General features: G+C 48.6%; 1 protein-coding gene across 33 annotated transcripts in view; it reads left to right on the top strand.

Annotated features, from left to right (window-relative positions):
- Positions 1-18,222, top strand: part of PXN (paxillin) — a 57,666-nt gene that overhangs the window by 13,348 nt on the left and 26,096 nt on the right. For 2 of the 33 annotated variants that reach the window (XM_077955403.1, XM_077955387.1), the window contains exon 2: positions 13,543-13,645. The exons of 29 other annotated variants lie outside the window; for them this stretch is intronic. The gene's annotated coding sequence lies outside the window, so the exon portion shown is untranslated. Of the gene's footprint in view, positions 1-2,549; positions 2,831-9,872; positions 9,966-13,542; positions 13,646-18,222 lie in introns of those variants that run through there. 2 more of the 33 variants (XM_077955404.1, XM_077955407.1) reach the window with 2 other exon arrangements.

The following is an 18,222-nucleotide window of genomic DNA, read 5'->3' as shown; positions in this document are numbered from 1 at the left end:
CTGTTGCCTACATTGGGTCTCACTGGCCTCATACATATTCCTACTTGGCTCCTGCTTTGGGGGATTCTAAGAACACCCTGTGCTTGATATTTAATGACCAATGCAGTTGCCAAATCTCGGGGTATCTTGTACTGCAGTCTCTGAATTACATTTGACTTCTGACCATGCCAACCACTCAGTTCTGCCTTGAGTCTAAATCTTGGTTCAAGTTGCAGAAAATAGCCTTCTCCTGACTCACCTTACTCTCTGCCTTTAAAATCTTAGCTGAATCCACCTTTTTGAGGAGGCTTTTCTCCCAGATAAAACTAACCAGCCTGTTGACCCTCCTGCTAAGGTAAAACTTCACAGATTTGTGTAAATTGGGCTTTCTTCTGTCTCCTGCTCTACCCTGTAAGCTCCTTGAAGACAGGGATTTTATCTGCCTTTCAAATATCTCTTACCACCAAGTGGCACTGCTCTGTTCTCTCTGTGGTCGCTTAATAAATACTTACTGGTGGTTGGTGATTAAATGGGTATGAACTGCAACACCCACAGTGATGCTAAGCCTGCAGCAAACCACTTCCTCCTCTGGAGAACCTGAGTTCTCTCTGGGTTCAGGGTGGGGAGGTGGCATAGAACTCAGCCTCTGACATCAGCCACACTTGGTTCTGTATCAGTGCAGTCGCCTACGACTTGTGTGACCTTGGCAGATCATTTTACACTCTGAGCCTTGGTCTCCTAATCCATGAAATAGGTGCATTTCCTGACATACTTTCCTGAAATACTTTTAAAGTGCTCAGTAAATGGTGATGGTTATCGTTTATTCTTGGAATAATCTTGACAACTCCTGGGGTGGAGGGTTTGGCTTTTGGTATCACTCTCTTGGCATTTGTTTGTTTGTTTATTTATTTTTGTGACTAAGTCTCGCGTTATCGCCCAGGCTGGAGTGCAGTGGCGCAATCTCAGCTCACTGAAGTCTCTGCCTCCTGGGTTCAAGCGATTCTCCTGCCTCAGCCTCCCAAGTAGCTGGGATTACAGGCGCCCACCACCATGCCTGGCTAATTTTTGTACTTTTAGTAGAGACAGGGTTTCACCATGTTGGCCAGGCTGGTCTCAAAATTCCTGACCTCAAATGATCTGCCCGCCTTGCCTCCCAAAGTGCTGGGATTACAGGAGTGAGCCACCGTGCCAGCCTGTTTGTTTATTTATTTATTGAGATGGAGTCTTGCTTTGTTGCCCAGGCTGGAGTGCAGGGGTGTGATCTCAGCTCACTGCAGCCTCCGCCTCCCATGTTCAAGTGATTCTCATGCCTCAGCCTCATGAGTAGCTGGGATTACAGGCATGCGCCACCATGCTGGCTATTTTTTGTAGTTTTGGTAGAGATGGGGTTTCACCATGTTCGCCAGGCTGGTCTCAAACTCCTGACCTCAATTGATCCACCCACCTTGGCCTCCCAGAGTGCTGGAATTACAGGCGTGAGCCACCATGCAGGGCCTTATTTATTTTTTAATAATTGATTGTTTTTTTGAGACAGAGTCTCGTTCCGTTGCTCAGGCTGGAGTGCAATGGCACGATCTTGGCTCACTGCAACCTCCACTTCCTGGGTTCGAGCAATTCTCCTGCTTCAGCCTCCCGAGTAGGTGGGATCACAGGCGCCTGCCACCACGCCCAGCTAATTTTTTGTATTTTTAGTAGAAATGGGATTTCGCCATGTTGGACAGGCTGGTCTTGAATTCCTGGGCTCAAGTGATCTGCTCACCTCGGCCTCCCAAAGTGTTGGGATTGCATGTGTGAGCCATTGCACCCAGCCCACTCTTCGAATTTAACTTCCACTTCGTCTTTAGGTTGGCTGCATTTCCCGTGGCCTTGCTGGTGGGCAGTTAATGCAGTTGGCCCTGTTTGGTTGCTCAGCTTGGCCTGGGGGAAGAATCTGACTTCAGTTATTTTCTGGGAGAGTGTGATTTAGGACTCTTCATGGCGCCGTGGGTTAGAGAATGTTTGGGACTCTGCTGTGGAGGTGAAATGGCCATACCCCTGGGCTGGTGGTGTTAAGTTAGGTTTTGGTTATATGACTTTTAATTTCCCCTGAGCCTCTTTGGTGGCTTTCATGCGGAAGTGGTTGGGGAGGAGGTGGCTTGGTGGCTTGGTTTATACTAATCGCTCATCTAACACTCATATTAGTGAGAGCTGCCACAGGGAGCTGCTCCGGGATCCGCTCCCAGGTCAGCCCTGGGCTTTTCCCAGCACTCTAGGCATCCAGAAAGCCTCATGGGGTGGTCTGGCCCCTGAGGCTCCTAGTAGCAGTAGAAAAAAAGAGTCGGTTTTCTGGACTGTGAACTTGGTGGTTGTACACTGAGTGGACACAGCTGTGTCATGAAGCTGGCCCAGTGACTGTACCCCTTTACGGGCGGTTGATCTATGGGACCCACCCTGGGCTCTGTTGGAGGTTTGAAGTGGCTCAGAGAGTTCTGGCCGAGCTTTGCCTCCTCTCTGTTTCCAGGAACATTCCTCTTCCTTAGGTGGAAACGGGAGTGTCCGATGGCCTGCACTTGGTTTCCTCTGGATTTGCCATTTCCCCTGTGGACTCCTGGCTTGGCTGGCTGGCTAAGGCAGTTTCTCATCACTGATGTGCTCTGGGACAGCTGAGTGGGACGGGCTTCTCTGGGGTGGGTGTGGAGGAGTGGTCGTGATGCCTGGAACACTGCACTTGCTCCTCAGAGACGCGACTTGGCAGCCCTCCTGAGCCTGCCTGGTCACATGCTGCCCGTCTTGGAAGGTCCTCTGTCCCAAGCAGTGGATGTGCAGTTTCTTCCCCCCTCCTTAGCATCATCAGCCTCAGTGCGTCTTTGAGGTGAGGTAGCTGTCGGGATAGCTGGGTGGTCTCATTTCTTCCTGCCTCACCACCTCAAATGGCCTCTTCTGCTGTGTCCTGAACTTTCCAAGAACTCCTCCCCCTTCTCTCTCTTTGGAAGTTGGCACTTGAAGTCTTTTTGCTTGGTCTTTGGAGGCAGCCAAGCCGGAAAGAAGCTGGGGAAGAAGATCGTCACCTGGAGGCAGTTGTCATGGCTTCCTGTGGTCACTTGTGGTCATCTGCTTCTAAACATCCTGTTTGTGCCTCTAGAGCAGCAGGAACAGTGACCAGAAGACAGCTGTTATCTGCCTGACTTTGGCCAAAGCATGGGGGCTGGGGTTGTCACTATCCTGGGAGACCCTTGATTGACTGATCACTGGCAATTGAGGGCATTGCTGGTAGCAGCTCCTTTGGGCATCACTGGCTTGGGCTCTATCCTGGCTCTGTCCTTCCTCTTCTCCCTGCTTCAACTGTCTGTGAGATTTTCCTTCCTAATGGCCTGTTGGGTATACCAGTCTGCACTCCCCCTCTGTGCTTCTGGACTGATCCATTCTTTCTTAGACTCCTCCTGTGCTTCCAGAGCTGGAAGGAGCCTTAGGATGTCATTTCCTCCTATGGTTGGGAGTTTGTGGCCGTTACCTTCTTCAGTCAGAGCTGCTCGCTTTTTCTCTGTTTATATATTGGGCTTCCATCTAAGACCACAATTACGAAAGGGGTTTTGTGGAGTTTTAAAAATTTGAAAACAAATATATAAAAACATCTGGAGCTGGGTGCAGTGGCTTAACGCCTATATTCCCAGCACTTTGGGAGGCTGATGCAGGAGGATCGCTTGAGCCCAGGAGTTTGAGACCAGCCTGGGCAACATAGTGACTCCATCTCTACAGAGAATAAAAAAAAAATTGGCTGGGCGTGGTGTCTCACGCCTGTAATCCTGGCACTTTGAGATGCTGAGGTGGGAGAATCACCTGAGGTCAGCAGTTCGAGATCAGCCTGGCCAATGTGGTGAAACCCTGTCTCTACTAAAAATACAAAGATTAGCCAGGTGTGGTGGCGGGCGCCTGTAATACCAGCTACTCGGGAGGCTGAGACAGGAGAATTGCTCGAATCCGGAAAGGGGAAGTTGAAGTGAGCAGAGATTGTGCCACTCTACTCCAGCTTGGGCAACAGAGCAAGACTTTGTCTCAAAAATAAATAAATAAATAAATGAATAAATAAAATAAAAAATAAAAAAATTAACCAGGCATGGTAGCATACACCTGTAGTCCCAGCTGCTTGGGAGGCTGGGGCAGGAGGATCTGTTGAACCCAGGAAGCTTTGCTACTTCCCTCCGGCCTGGGGTAACAGAGCAAGATCTCGTCTCTAAAAAAACCCCAAAACACATGTTTGAAAATTGCTTATGAAGTTCAACCCCCTCATTTTGCTGAGGCACTCCTAGGAGAAAGGACTTGTCCAGGAACGTAACAGAGTAAGCTTTTTCCTCCTTCTAGCCCTTTTTTGGGAAATCTGGAATCCGAGTTTTCCTCATTTCTAGAACATGCCTGCCATGGTGTGGCCTCAAACCTTCATTTTTGCCTAGGGACCTTTCTCATGTCATTTTGTATCTGATACTGTTATTTGCTTTTATGAAAGCTGTTTTTTTTTTCTTTTTTTTTTTTTTCTTGAGACAGGGTCTTGCTCTGTCGCCCAGGCTGAAGTGCAGTGGCAAGATCTTGTTCCACTGCAGCCTCAATCTCCCAGGCTTAGGTGATCCTCCCACCTCAGCCTCCTGAGTACTGGAACTGCAGGCATGTGCCACCATGCCCAGCTAATTTTTGTATTATTTATAGAGCCAGGTTTCACCATGTTGCCCAGGCTGGTCTCAAACTCCTGGGTTCAAGTGATCCTTCCACCTCGGCCTCCCAAAGTGCTGGGATTACAGGCATGAGCCACCATTCCTGGCCTACTTTTATGAAAGTTTTTAAGTTAAAGAAGATACATGTGTCTGGACACAGTGGCTCATGCCTATAAGCCAGCACTTTGGGAGGCTGAGGCGGGTGGATCACCTGAGGTCGGGAGTTCAAGACCAGACTGACCAACATGGTGAAGCCCCGTCTATACTAAAACTACAAGTTAACCAGGTGTAGTGGCGGGCACCTGTAATCCCAGCTATTCGGGAGACTGAGGCAGGAGAATCGCTTGAACCTGGGAGGCAGAGGTTGCAGTGAGCCGAGATCACACCACTGCCCTCCAGCCTGGACGACAGAGCAAGACTCCGTCTCAAGAAAAAAAGAAGATACATGCTTTTTGTAAAAAGGAAAAAAAAAGCTACAGAAGTGAAAGTTCCTTCTTCCTTTCCTCCACCAGGTGTAAATATTGTTAATAGTTTGATGTGCATCTTTCTCAGCCATTTTCTATGCATTTATAAATAGGTAAGCATGGATATGATATGCATACCCTTCATTGTTATTTTTTTAAAACTAAGGTGAAACTCGCGTAGTGTAAAATTAACCATTTTATTTAATTATATATGTGTGTGTGTATATATATATATATATGTGTGCGCGTATATATATTTTTTCAGACAGAGTCTCGCTCTGTCGACCAGGCCAGAGCGCAGCAGTGCAGTCTTGGCTCACTGCAACCTCTGCCTCCCAGGTTCAAGCGATTCTCGTGCCTCAGCCTACCAAGTAGCTAGGATTACAGGCATGTACCAGCACGCCCAGATAATTTTTTGTATTTTCAGTAGAGACAGTGTTTCCCCATGTTGGCCAGGCTGGTCTCAAACTCCTGGCCTCAAGTGACTTGCCTGCCTCAGCTTCCAAAGTGTTGGGATGACAGGTGTGAGCCACTGTGGCCAGCCCAAATTAACTATTTTAAAGTGTACAATTCAAAATAATTTAAAAACGGGCAGAGTAGCACCTGACTGTAGTCTCAGTTACTTGGAAGGGTAAGGTGGGAGGATCCCCTGAGCTCAGGAGTTCAAATCCAGCTAGGGCAACATAGCAAGACACCATCCACCTCTTAAATAAAAAGTAGAAAACCACTTTATTATTATTATTGAGACAGGGTCTCACTCTGTCACCTAGGCTGGAGTGTAGTGGTGTGATTACAGCTTACCGCAGCCTTGACTTCCCAGGCTCAAGTGATTCTCCCACGTCAGCTGGGACCACAGATGTACGCCACCACACCTAGCTAGTTTTTGTATCATTTGTAGCGACGAGATCTCGCTATATTGCCTAGGCTGGTCTTGAACTCCTGGGCTCAGCCTATCCTCCCACCTCAGCCTCTCAAAGTGCTGGGATGATTACAGGCATGAGCCACTACACTCAGCCTCCAAAACATTTTAAATGCCACTTCAGTGGCATTGAGTAAGTTCACAGTGTTGTGCATCTATTCTCTCTATCTAGTTCTAAAACATTTTCATCACTCCCCGTTACCACTTCCCTCTACTACTCTAGTTTTGGTCTTGATGAAAGTAGAATCATATAATATGGAATCATAAAATGGAATCATATAGTATGTGACCTTTTGTGACTGGCGTCTTTCACTTAGTGTGATGTTTTTGAGTTTCATCCAATTTGTAGCATGTATTAATACTCAAAAGGCCAAGAAGTAATTGGGCTTAAATATCTTCACAGTTTTTAAAATTTATTTTTGTATATTGCTATAAATATGTATTAAATGGGTTGATTATATTTGTGTTTTTAAATATTTTACTGGTTTTAAAAAACTGATTATCAGTGTTATACATATTCATTGTAGAAAATTTGACAACCAGCCTGGGCAACATAGTGAAATCTCGTCTTTACAAAAAAATTAAAAAAATAGCAGGGTGTGATGGCGTGCGCCTGTCGTGCCCCGGGAGGCTGAGGTGGGAGGATTGCCTGAGCCCAGGAGGTCGAGGCTGCATTGATGCGTGATTGCACCACTGCACTCCAGCCTGGGCAACAGAGCGAGACCTTGTCTAAAACAAAACAAAACAAAAAAAAGAAATTGAAAACTACAGAGATGCACAAGAAAGAAAATAATGAAAGCTTATAGAATCATCCAGAGATGACCACAATTCATATTTTAATGTATTTCTGTAAAATATTTTTGGTACATATGTGTTTACATAATTGGAATTATGCTAGCTTTTTTTTTTTTTTTGAGACAAAGTAAAGTCTTGGTCTGTCGTCCAGGCTGGAGTGCAGTGGTGCAATCTTGGCTAACTATAACTTCCACCTCACAGGTTCAAGCGATTCTCCTGTCTCAGCCTCCAGAGTAGCTGGAATTACAGGCGCCCATCACCACACCCAGCTAATTTTTGTATTTTTAGTAGAGATGGGGTTTCACCATGTTGGCCAGGCTGGTCTTGAACTCCTGACTTCAGGTGATCCTCCCACCTCGGCCTCCCAAACTTTTGGGATTACAGATGTGAGCCACCGCACCTGGCCATAAGTGCCAGCATTAATATAGTGTCACTCACTCTGTGGCAGCCACTGTTCTAAATACCTCCCTTGTGTTCCCTTATCGTTTCCTCACAACAGCCCTCTGAAGTAGGTATTCTAGATGACGACACTGAAGGACAGAGAGGTGAGCGACTTGCCTGAGGTGAGTTGCTGGTTAGTGGCAGAGCTGGGATTGGATTCAGTGACTGTCCCGTACAGCCCATTGCTCACATTGTAGACTCTGTTCTGATTCCCGCTCGCTGGTAAGGGTGATGCCATGCGGTGCCATTGGGGAGGAGGGAAGAGAGGGGACAGTCTGGTGTGTATGTGTGCGCGCGCGCACGTGTGTGTGTGTGAGAGAGAGAAAGTCATCTGTGGATCATGTATCATGTGCTCGGGGGTGCAGTAATTGAGGAAACATAATAAACCAGGTGTCTGCTGATGGCAGTGCGGGCTGTTGAGCACTGACCCCTACCCAGGGTTATCAGGGACTGAAAGTGACCCCAGGAGAAGTGTGGTGTGAGCTGGTGTGCTTCCCTCTGGGGAAGGTCTGTGGGCTGTGTGCAGAGGAGGGAGGATTTCCTGCTCTGTGGCCGTCCTCCAGCTGCCTCTTCTTCCGTGAGCAAAGGCTTGGGGTCCCTTATGTTCCCCAGACCAGCAGTCTGTCAGCCTGCTGTCCTCCTGCTCTTTACCTTTCTTGGGTTATTTGCTTTTATTTTCCCCTGGCTTCCTTTGGAAGAGCTTTTTCTCAATTATTGAGCTTTCCCAACTGGAGAGTCAAAATCTCCAGTTTCCAACTAGGATTGTGGATTTGTCGCTTTTTCTTTTCAATGTTGTCCATTTTTGCTTTATCTGCTTTAGAGCTCTGTCATTGAGTGTGTGTACATTTAGGACGATTATGTCTTCATGGTGAGTTGACTCTTATCATTATGAAATGTCCCTCTTTACCTCAGGTAATATTCCTGTCTGGAAGTCTGCCTCGTCTGATATTAACAGAAGCACTTCAACTTTCTTTCTTTTTTTCTTTTAAACAACTGCTATTCTGTTTAATAAAATAGTTGCTTGAAACATCTGCAGTAGTGACTTTAACCTTGAATCTCAGCTCAGGACAGTTAGACGTAATCTGCTTAGCAATCTCGGGAGGACCATCCAGGTCAGTGAGTCACTTGTGGATTCTCATCTGGAAACGATCCCTTGTTTCCTTCACCAAGAGGCGTTTTTCTTATAGTGATTCTCAGAGTCTTGGTAGGCATCCAAACTGATCTTCACTTTGAGATTCCTTTCCTTGACACCTCTGATCAAGTCAGCACACACCTTCTCCAGAGATTTGATGTTGCGGCAGGTTAGGGTAATTCTGATTTAATAAATTGCCACCTCTAGTTCCACCGATGGCTTTGAAAGCCATAGCTATGGTGTGGCTTCCTAGCTGACTTGTTCTGGGGTGAGGGCAAACAGTGGCAAGTCGGGAGCAGGCGAGGGCACACCAGAGCTCAGTGGCAGCTGCCAGCTGGCTCCCTCAAAGGGCCACTCTGCCTTCCTTGATATTAGTGTTTGCATGGTATATCTTTCCCCATTGCTTTACACTGAATCTATCTGTGTCTTTATATGTAAAGTGTGTTTCTTGTAGACAGCATGTATTAAATACTGCCTTTCTACCCAGCCTGACAATTTCTGCCTTTTAATTGGAGTATATAAACCTTTTAAATTTTAAAGTAATTATCAGTGTGGTTAGATTGAAGTCTGTCATCTTGACATTCATTTTCCATTTGTGCCATCTGTTCTTTATTCTTTCTTCTTTTTTAGCCTTCTTTTTTTTAAAAAATTTTTTTGTAGAGACAGGTCTTGCTGTCACCCAGGCTGAAGTGCAGTGGTGCAGCCATGGCTTACTACAGTGTCAAACTCCTAGGCTCAAGTGATCCTCCTGCCTCAGTCTCTCGAGTAGCTGGGATTACAGGCATGTGCTGACATGCCCGACTACATTTTTCTTTTTCTTTTCTTTTTTTTTTTTTTTAAAGACAGAGTCTCACTCTATTGCCCAGGCTGGAGTACAATGGCATGATCCTGGCTCACTGCAACCTCTGCCTCCCGGGTTCAAGTCATTCTCCTGCCTCAGTCTCCTGAGTAGCTGGGACTACAGGCACACACCACCATGCCTAGCTAATTTTTTGTATTTTTAGTAGAGACGGGGTTTCACCATGTTAGCCAGGATGGTCTCAATCTCCTGACCTCGTGATCTGCCCGCCTCAGCCTCCCAAAGTGCTGGGATTACAGGCATGAGCCACTGTGCCTGGCCTGGCTAAAATTTTTTTTTTTTTTTTTTGAGACAGAGTCTTTCTCTGTCCCCCAGGCTGGAGTGTAGTGGCATGATCTTGGCTCACTGCAACCTCTGCCTCCCAGGTTCAAGTGATTCTCATGTCTCAGCCTCTAGAGGAACCGGGATAAGAGGCATGCGCTACCTTGCCCAGCTAATTTTTGTATTTTTAGTAGAGATGGGGTTTCACCATGTTGGCCAGGCTGGACTCAATCTCCTGACCTCAAGTGATCTGCCCACCTCAACCTCCCAAAGTGCTAGGATTAAAGGCGTGAGCCACTGTGCCCAGCCTAATTTTTTATTTTTATTTTTATTTTTGTAGAGATGGAATCTCACTGTGTTGCCTAGGCTGGTCTCTAACTCCTGGTCTCAAGCAATCCTTCTGCCTTGGCCTCCCAACATGCTGGGATTACAGGTGTGAGTCATTGTGTCTGACCTCTTGCCTTGTTTTAGATTCATTGAGTATTTTTTAGGATTCCGTTTTATTTCTACTCTTTGCTTATTTAGCTATACTTCATTGGTTTGATTATTTTAGTGGTTACTCTATGGTTTGCAGGTTTAAATTAATCAGTCTGCCTTCAAATCATACCATTTCACGTATAATGTAAGAACAGTGTATTTCCATTTCCCCCTCCTGTCTTTTGTTTTATTTCTACATATATTATGAAAGCCATACTATGTAGTCCACCTTTTATATTTACCCACAAATTTAATATTTCTAGCATTCTTTTTTTTTTTTTTAAAGGCCTTTTAAAGTCTAAAGAAGTTAACAAAAATGTTGGGAAAACATTGGGTTGTTTTTTTTTTTCTTCCCTTCCTTTTCCTATTCTTGTCTGAGAACGTGTTGTCTTCTTCCTCCCTGGCTAGTTTCCCTGCCTGTGAACTCCCTCAGCCTCACTAATCTGTACGTGCTTTGTGGTTCATCCCATCTGTGGTTCAGTCATGATAATCGATGCTGTCAGTCTCTCTGGGCTACACAGCCCCATGCTTAGTGTTGCTGACACATTCCGGTGATGCACGTTTGAGAAAATCTACACATTCCATCTCACGTTCCCTACCTCCTCTGCTCCATGGGGGAGAGGTGTGACCAGATCTGCAGGACCTGAGGCTGCCACACTTCTATTCCTTCTTGCTCTGTTGCTATGTGATGCCCCTCCTCCTCCTTCCCCAGCACCAAAGAGTCACCCAGTCCCAGGCCTTGACTCCCTCCCAGCTGCCTCATTCCTATGCCCTGAGTCCACCTCGTGGAGCTCCCCTTCCCCACCCGCAGAGGAAGCCAGATAGGCCACCCAGTGAGTTTAAACCTTAAGTACCCACAGGGGGCTTTGCTCCAGCCACAAAATCTTGTGGACTATTCCTTTGATTTTTTATTTTTTTATTTTAGGGTAGGAGTTTTGCTGGTTGGGGAGGGGTGGTGGCAACTAGATCACAGTAGATGGGACATTCTGGGATAGAAGAGTAGGAACAACTCGGGCCCTGTGCTCCTGTGTTGCTCTCCCTCACTGGGCTTTGCATGTAGTGAGCTCTTAGGGAGGACTGGGAGGTGGCATGAGCTGAAGTGGCAAGGCTGATCTCAGCAGCAGACTAGCTTGGCGTGGGTCATTTGTTGATTTGTTTGGTATCATCCATGGAGCCCGTATTATGTGCTAGGCTCTGGTCAATGCTCAGATGAAGGTGAATATAGGCATACTCCCTACCCACACCGTGCTATTCCTAGGCTGTGAGACATGGCCCCTTAGGCAGACAGTTCCTGACACAGAATTGCACAGTGCTTTGGGAACTCAAAGGAATGGAGCCTTAAGCCCTTTATAGGGGAGTAAGGTCAGGGAGGGTTTCCTGGAGGAAATGGTACCTTAAACTGACAATGTTTCGTATGTGTTTTAAGAGATAGGATTTCTTGGCCGGGCGTAGTGGCTCACGCCTCCAGCACTTTGGGAGGCCGAGGCGGGTGGATGGAGACCATCTTGGCTAACAAGGTGAAACCCTGTCTCTACTGAAAATAGAAAAAATTAGCTGGGCGTGGTGGCGGGCACCTGTAGTTCCAGCTTCTTGGAAGGCTGAGGCAGGAGAATGGTGTGAACCCGGGAGACTGAGCTTTTAGTGAGCCAAGATTGCACCACTGCACTCCAGTCTAGGCGACAGAGTGAGACTCCATCTCAAAAAAAAAAAAAAAAAAAAAAGAGATAGGATTTCTCTGTTGTCCAGGCTGGAGTACAGTGATGCCATCATAGCACACTTGCAGCTTCAAACACCTGGGTTCAATCCATCTTCCATCCTCAGCTTCCTAAGTAACTGGAATTACAGGTGTGTGCTATAGCACCTGGCTAATTATTTAAAACTTTTTGTAGAGACAGGGTCTTGCTGTGTTGCCCAGTCTGGTCTCAAATTCCTGCCCTCAAGCAATCGTCCCGCCTTGGCCTCCCAAAATGCTTGGACTACAGGCATGAGCCACCATGCCCAGCCCTTTGTTGTGTGTTTAAATAGAACCTCAACATTTAGAAAGGGCCCCAACCTTTGTCCTTTACTTAAATGATCATTCTATAATAAGATTTTGGAAAGAGGCCTTCCCAGCATAAAAACAACACGTTGCTTTTTCTCTAGGTAGGCAGGATGGATCCTTTTTATCCTCTTGTTGAAGAAGATAAACTAAGCTATTATGAGTCTCAAGGGATTAGAAAGGATTTAGCCTGGTAAAGAAGACAGGAGAGAGGTCTAGGGAGAGGGAATAGCTCATGCAGAGGCCTGGAGGGAGGATGTGTGTGTGTGTTTAGTTCATTGGTAGTGATTTGGTGCCCTGTGTCCAGTTGGATCTTTCAAGCTAATCAAACTTATCCTGAGCCACAAGGTCAAGGACTGTCATTAGGCTTTGCATCCTCATTGGAATGACCTTTTGGGGATGACCTTGCTACGATAGCTGAGATGGGGCTGGCCTCTGCAGCATCTGTTATCCTACAGTGAGATAAGGTGGTTTTGTTTTTGTTTTTGTTTTTGTTTGCCCGAGTCTCGCTCTGTCGCCCAGGCTGGAGTGCAGCGGCATGATCTTGGCTCACTGCAACCTCTGCCTCCCAGATTCAAGCGATTCTCCTGCCCCAGCCTCCTGAGTAACTGGGATTACAGGCGTGTACCACCACGCCTGGCTATTTTTTGTATTTTTAGTAGAGACAAGGTTTCTCCATGTTGGCCAGGCTGGACTCAAACTCCTGACCTCAAGTGATCCGTTCGCCTCGGCCTCGCAAAGTGCTGGGATTGCAGGCATGAACCACCGCACTTGGCCATGAGATGAGCTTTATCTGTGCAAAGTCTCTCTCTGGTCAGCTGGGGCTGGGGCCATGGGTCAGTTCTGAAGGGCATTTCCATGAGGGTTTGGGGCCTGAGATTGTGTCCTGGGCCCTCTGGCCCCAGGGGTGCGCCGCATGCTCATGTGGCAGGAAGGATCTGGTTCCTCTGATAACCTGCTTAGCCTGACCCCTCTTTTTCCTGGAGGAGGGCTGTCGGAGATGGCGCTGGCTTTGTATTTGAATTTCAGAGGCAGACTCAGTGCAGATGGGAGCAGGCAGAGGAAGGGAGCCCATAGTCTTCCTGAGCACGCTGAGAATTCCCAGAGCAGGCTGCATGCAACTTCCTGAGGTTCTCCCAAAGCCAGACAGGGAGAACAACTTGTGTTCAGGAGAAGGGTACCATATAATTTAACAAACTGTTACTTAGATAGGTGCCTTGGCCAGAGAAAACAGTCCTTGAGCCCTGGGTCAGGGATCCCTGTGGCTCTGCCTGTCCTTGGTGTGACTCCTGATCCCTTGTTACCGTCATCACCTGACCCCTGCCGCAGACCTTCTTCCCTGTCTCATCTGGTGGCTGTCCCGTCCCTCCCGCAGGAAACAAACATGGGAGGCATCCTGCACTCCTCGCTCCTTCTCCATATCCACTCAGTTTCCAGGTAACATCGATTTTACCTGGTTTCATGTAGAGTATTGCAACTCTTGCTCTTCTTCCAGTTCAGCCCTGCCTCTCTCTGATCTCCCCTGCCTGAGTGATGTAAAGCACAAGCCTGGTCCTGCTGTTCCGCTGCTGACCGCCTTCCTTCTGTGGCTTGCCCTTGTAAGTCCAGACTCCCCAGCCGGCCCTCAGCCCTTGACTCCTCTTCCATCAAGCTGGGACTTGCACTCTGAGCTCCCATCCCCTCTGTCTGGGCACTTTCCCAGGCTGTTTTCTACCTCTGCCTGGAAAGCCCCTCCCCTTTCCTCCTGGCCCACTGCCTCTTTCAGGGCCTTCTGCCCCTCATTTATGACAGTCTCCTGCTAGTCAGTGCTCCCCGGGGACAGGCACTGTATCTTGGCCCCTCCCATGCCCAGCATAGTGCCCATGTGCACTATGTGTTTGTGAACATGATTGGAGCCGTCATTAGTAAAGGTGAGGCTGTCCCAGTGAGAGCGTCAAAGGGAGGGTCTTGGGAGGAGGTATGTGAGACAGGTGCAGGTGGCTCTGCCTTGGATACCCAAGCAAGGCCACATCTGTTTTGTGTCCTCTGAACTGGGGTAGCTTTGCTGGAGTTTGCTGCCTGGGTCAGTGCCCAGGCAGGTCCCCTTCTAGAAATTCCAATCACCTGGGATTGAGGTAAAGCTGAGGCAGCTTCAGCCCCAAGTGGTCAGACTTGTCTTCAAAGGACCAAGCCGTGAGCTGACAGGGGCAAGGTGGTGCACTGCCAGGCCTGTCCAGGGCAGTGGTTTCTTTCAGATTCGCAACCCCTTTGGACCATGACTATTGGGATCTCTCCCCAGAGCAGTGTGGTAGGGACATGGTAGTGAAATTTCAGGTGGTCCACAGATCCCCAGGAGGGTCATCTGTAGATGCCAGATTAAGACTTCTGATGTACAGTTTAGCTCCCTCGGGGGACTCTCTTCCTCCCTTTCCCTTTGAAAGGGAAGGAAAGAGAATGTGAAATACTTCTGCTCCAGGGGTGGGGAGCTGAACTGAGTCAGCAGGAAGAGGGTGGATTGTGGGGCCAGGTGCCGGCCACCCTAAGTGGATGGGCACTGTTATGCCTGACACTCAGGGCCTCTGGAGTCAGTCCTGGGTGGGTCAGTGTTGATGCTCCAATGGGTGAATGCTCTGGCAGAGTTAGGAGGCAGAGACTTCAGAAGGGCCATCCCTGGACTCCTTTCTTGGCACTTGCATTGTTGGGAGCACTGTGGGGCTGCGATGCCGGCCTTTGGACTGGACTCCTGGGAGGATCAGCAGTGCCCTTCTTCCCGTTGGCTTGTGCACTGAACTTCCCACACCACGAGTGCAGGGCCTCCAGATGCATCTGCTTGGTGACCCTTTGAACTTGGGAATGGCTTCAAAGCCAGGGAAAGAGATTGCTGTTTTGGTTGGGTCCTGCAAAGCCTCTCAGTTTTTTAGCCCAGATCTTGTTTACAGTCTGATGGTCTGGTCCCGGTGTCCTAACAAATGACTCTGGAGGCACTGTGGGAGAGTCAGGCTACCTAACACACCTGTCAGAGCACCTTCTCTGCAGTTGCTTATGGCTTGCAGTGCTGGGCATGCACCTGCTCTGGTGGGGCAATCAGGGATGTCAGCTTTGTGGGTGCGATAGCTCCTCATCCCCCCTCTGTCACCTGGTGAGATAGGCACTAGTGATATGCCTGGCTGTGTGCTGGTGATGTACTAGGATGGAGTCTCGCTCTGTAGCCCAGGCTGGAGTGCCGTGGCGCCATCTCAGCTCACTGCAACTCTGCCTCCTGGGTTCACGCCATTCTCCTGCCTCAGCCTCCAGAGTAGCTGGGACTACAGGCGCCCACCACCACGTCTGGCTAATGTTTTGTATTTTCAGTAGAGATGGGGTTTCACTATGCTGGCCAGGCTGGTCTCTAACTCCTGACTTTGTGATCCACCCGCCTCAGCCTCCCAAAGTGTTGGGATTACAGGCATGAGCCACTGCGCCCGGCCTAATTTTTTTGTATTTTTAGTAGAGACGGGGTTTCACCACGTTGGCCAGGCTGGTTTGGAACTCTTGACCTCAGGTGATCTGTTAGCCTTGGCCTCGCAAAGTGCTGGGATTACAGGCGTGATCCACCACACCCGGCAGAAACTTCCACCTTTTAAAAAGGAGAAACTAGTGGCACCTGAAAGGGCAGTAATGGGACAGGTGCTTGCTCAGCTCCCTGGCTTTTTTGGTGGCCATTTCCTGTCTGAACCTAAAGATGGGCAGAAGGAGAAGGAGCAGCCCCACCTGACCATTTGGTTCCCATCAGAGGTTCCCCAGCTGGCCACGAAGCTCCCTGTGTTGCAGCACAGTTGTTAGGGGGCAGAAGCATGGGATTTGCTGTCCTTGGGAAGTTTCGCTTAGGAGCATCCAAGGACAGCTGTGCTCCCCATACATAGCCAGGCACAGAGCAGGCACTGTCTGAAGGAGAAATGATGGGGTTCACCCTGGCACCTTATGGCAAGAGAGCAGTCTCCGCAAACATGGCAGAACCTAGCATCCGCTGGAGCTAGTGATATAAATGGTCTACCTGAACAGTCACCTAGGTTTCCCCTCAGAGTATCGTTTCTATTAGAAGACATTCTCCACAGCTCAAAATCCAACTTCCTATTAGAAGACATTCTCCACAGCTCAAAATCCAACTTCCAAACAACCTTCTGGAATGCTCCATGTGTGTACGTGGGGACTTTCTGTGTGGTGTTTCTGGGCATTGCGGCCATGTACTGCTGTTGCCATCTGGCTCTGCTGGGCTGGATTTGCAGAGCCCCAGAGTGTCTTCTGCAATAAAATCCAAACCAGGGGCAAGGTGTGTACCTCCCCCATCAGTCCCTGGCACAGCCAGCTGGGCACAGTGGAGGGAGGCCAGGCCAGCCAAGCCTCGTTGGAGCCCTGGAACCCTCTCTGCTGCATGAGCCCCCGGGCACAGACACCTCCATTCAGTTTACCCATGAGGCTTGGCATTTGCTTGGCCTGCTTCCTCAGCTTTGGGGTTAGTGGGCTTCTTGCAGGCTAACTGCGATGTGGTCTCATTTGAGTTCTGTTCGCACCCTATCCCTCTCCCCTGCACCTTGATATCCCTACATGTGAGCTCCACCAGCCAGGCTGAAAGCCCAGAGGTCTCCCTGGGTGCTTTTTGTTTCAGGAAAATATCTTCTCTCTTTTTTTTCTATTGTGGTTTCCCAGCGTGACTCTGCAGCTCCATCTGCTTCCTCCCTGTCCAGGAAGAGTCAGATTTCCCCATGTGGAGAGTTGGCAAGGCTCCGGGCCTCCAGAGAAATTGGCCTTGCCCTCTTCAGGACAGTGGCCGGGGGCATTCCTCCTTTGTAGCCCAGTGATACCATCCCACCAGGGCCCTGGGTCGGGTCAGACCTGCTGCCTACCATTGTGCCTGGGGAGCCTACAAAGCTCAGTGGGGTGGGGGGACTGAGATGAGACTTGGAGCTTCTGTGCATGGGATGGGCCTCCTGAGACCACTCCATATTCAGGAGGTGCCAACTGTCTGTGGGGACACCAGCTGTCAAGGGGCCCCATCATTTCCTAGAGCCCTGAAATGAACAGATGGCTTCCAAAACTTGTGTGGCCAAGAAGACCCAGGGCTGGATGATGTAGACACTTCTAGGGAGGCAAAAGGGTCACTGAGGGTCAGCTTGGGGAGCATTCTGGGGGCAGCTGGCCTGACTCCCCTCCCCTCCCCCACTTCTCAGCACTTGTGACCATCTATGATAGTGGTTTCAAATGGTGCGCTGTCAGGACATAGCCTTCAGATGACACCGAGGGTGTGTCTGGCATTCTGTGCACTGCTAGCTCTTTCTTTCACTCAAGTAAATGCATTGGAACACATGTGGGTGGGGCTGATGGTCATGGAGCCATCTTGAACCCACTTCAGTTTATTTTCTCCAAAGTAAAAGCAGTGACCAGCAGGAGTTTGAGACCAGCCTGGCCAGCATGGTGAAACCCCATCTCTACTAAAAATACAAAAATTAGCAGGGCGTGTTAGCAGATGCTTGTAATTCCAGCTACTTGGGAGGCTGAGGCACAAGAATTGCTTGAATCCAAGAGGCAGAAGTTGCAGGGAACCGTGATCATGCCACTGTACCCCAGCCTGGGCAACAGATGTGAAATTCTGTATATGTGTGTATGTATGTACATATATATATGTGTGTGTGTGTGTGTATACATACATATATACATAAGCACATAAGCATGCAAGCAGTGACCAGGTGCAGTGGCTCATGCCCATAATCCCAGCACTGTGAGAGACTGAGGCAGGAGGATCACTTGAGCCCAGGAGTTCCAGGCTACTCCTGGCAACATCCTGAGACCCTGTCTCTACAAAAAATAGAAAAATTAGCCAAGTATGGTGGCATTCACCTGTAGCCCTCATGACTTGGGAGGCTGAGGTGGGAGGATCACTTGAGCCCAGAAGTTTGAGGTTGCAGTGAGCTATGATCACACCACTGCACTCCAGCCTGGGTGACAGAGTGAGACCTTGTCTCAAATAAATAAATAAATAAATAAATAAATAAATAAAACTAAATTAAATTAAAAGATCAGCTGGGGTATGGGCACGATGGCTCACGCCTGTAATGCCAGCACTTTGGGAGGCCAAGGCGGGTGGATCACAAGGTCAGGAGTTCAAGATCAGCCTGGCCAAGATGATGAAACCTTGTCTCTACTAAAAATACAAAAATTA

The sequence above is a fragment of the Macaca mulatta genome, chromosome 11 (genome assembly GCF_049350105.2).
Source record: "Macaca mulatta isolate MMU2019108-1 chromosome 11, T2T-MMU8v2.0, whole genome shotgun sequence".
In the NCBI taxonomy this organism is placed as follows: Eukaryota; Metazoa; Chordata; class Mammalia; order Primates; family Cercopithecidae; genus Macaca; species Macaca mulatta.
This window is presented reverse-complemented; position numbering and strand designations above follow the sequence as displayed.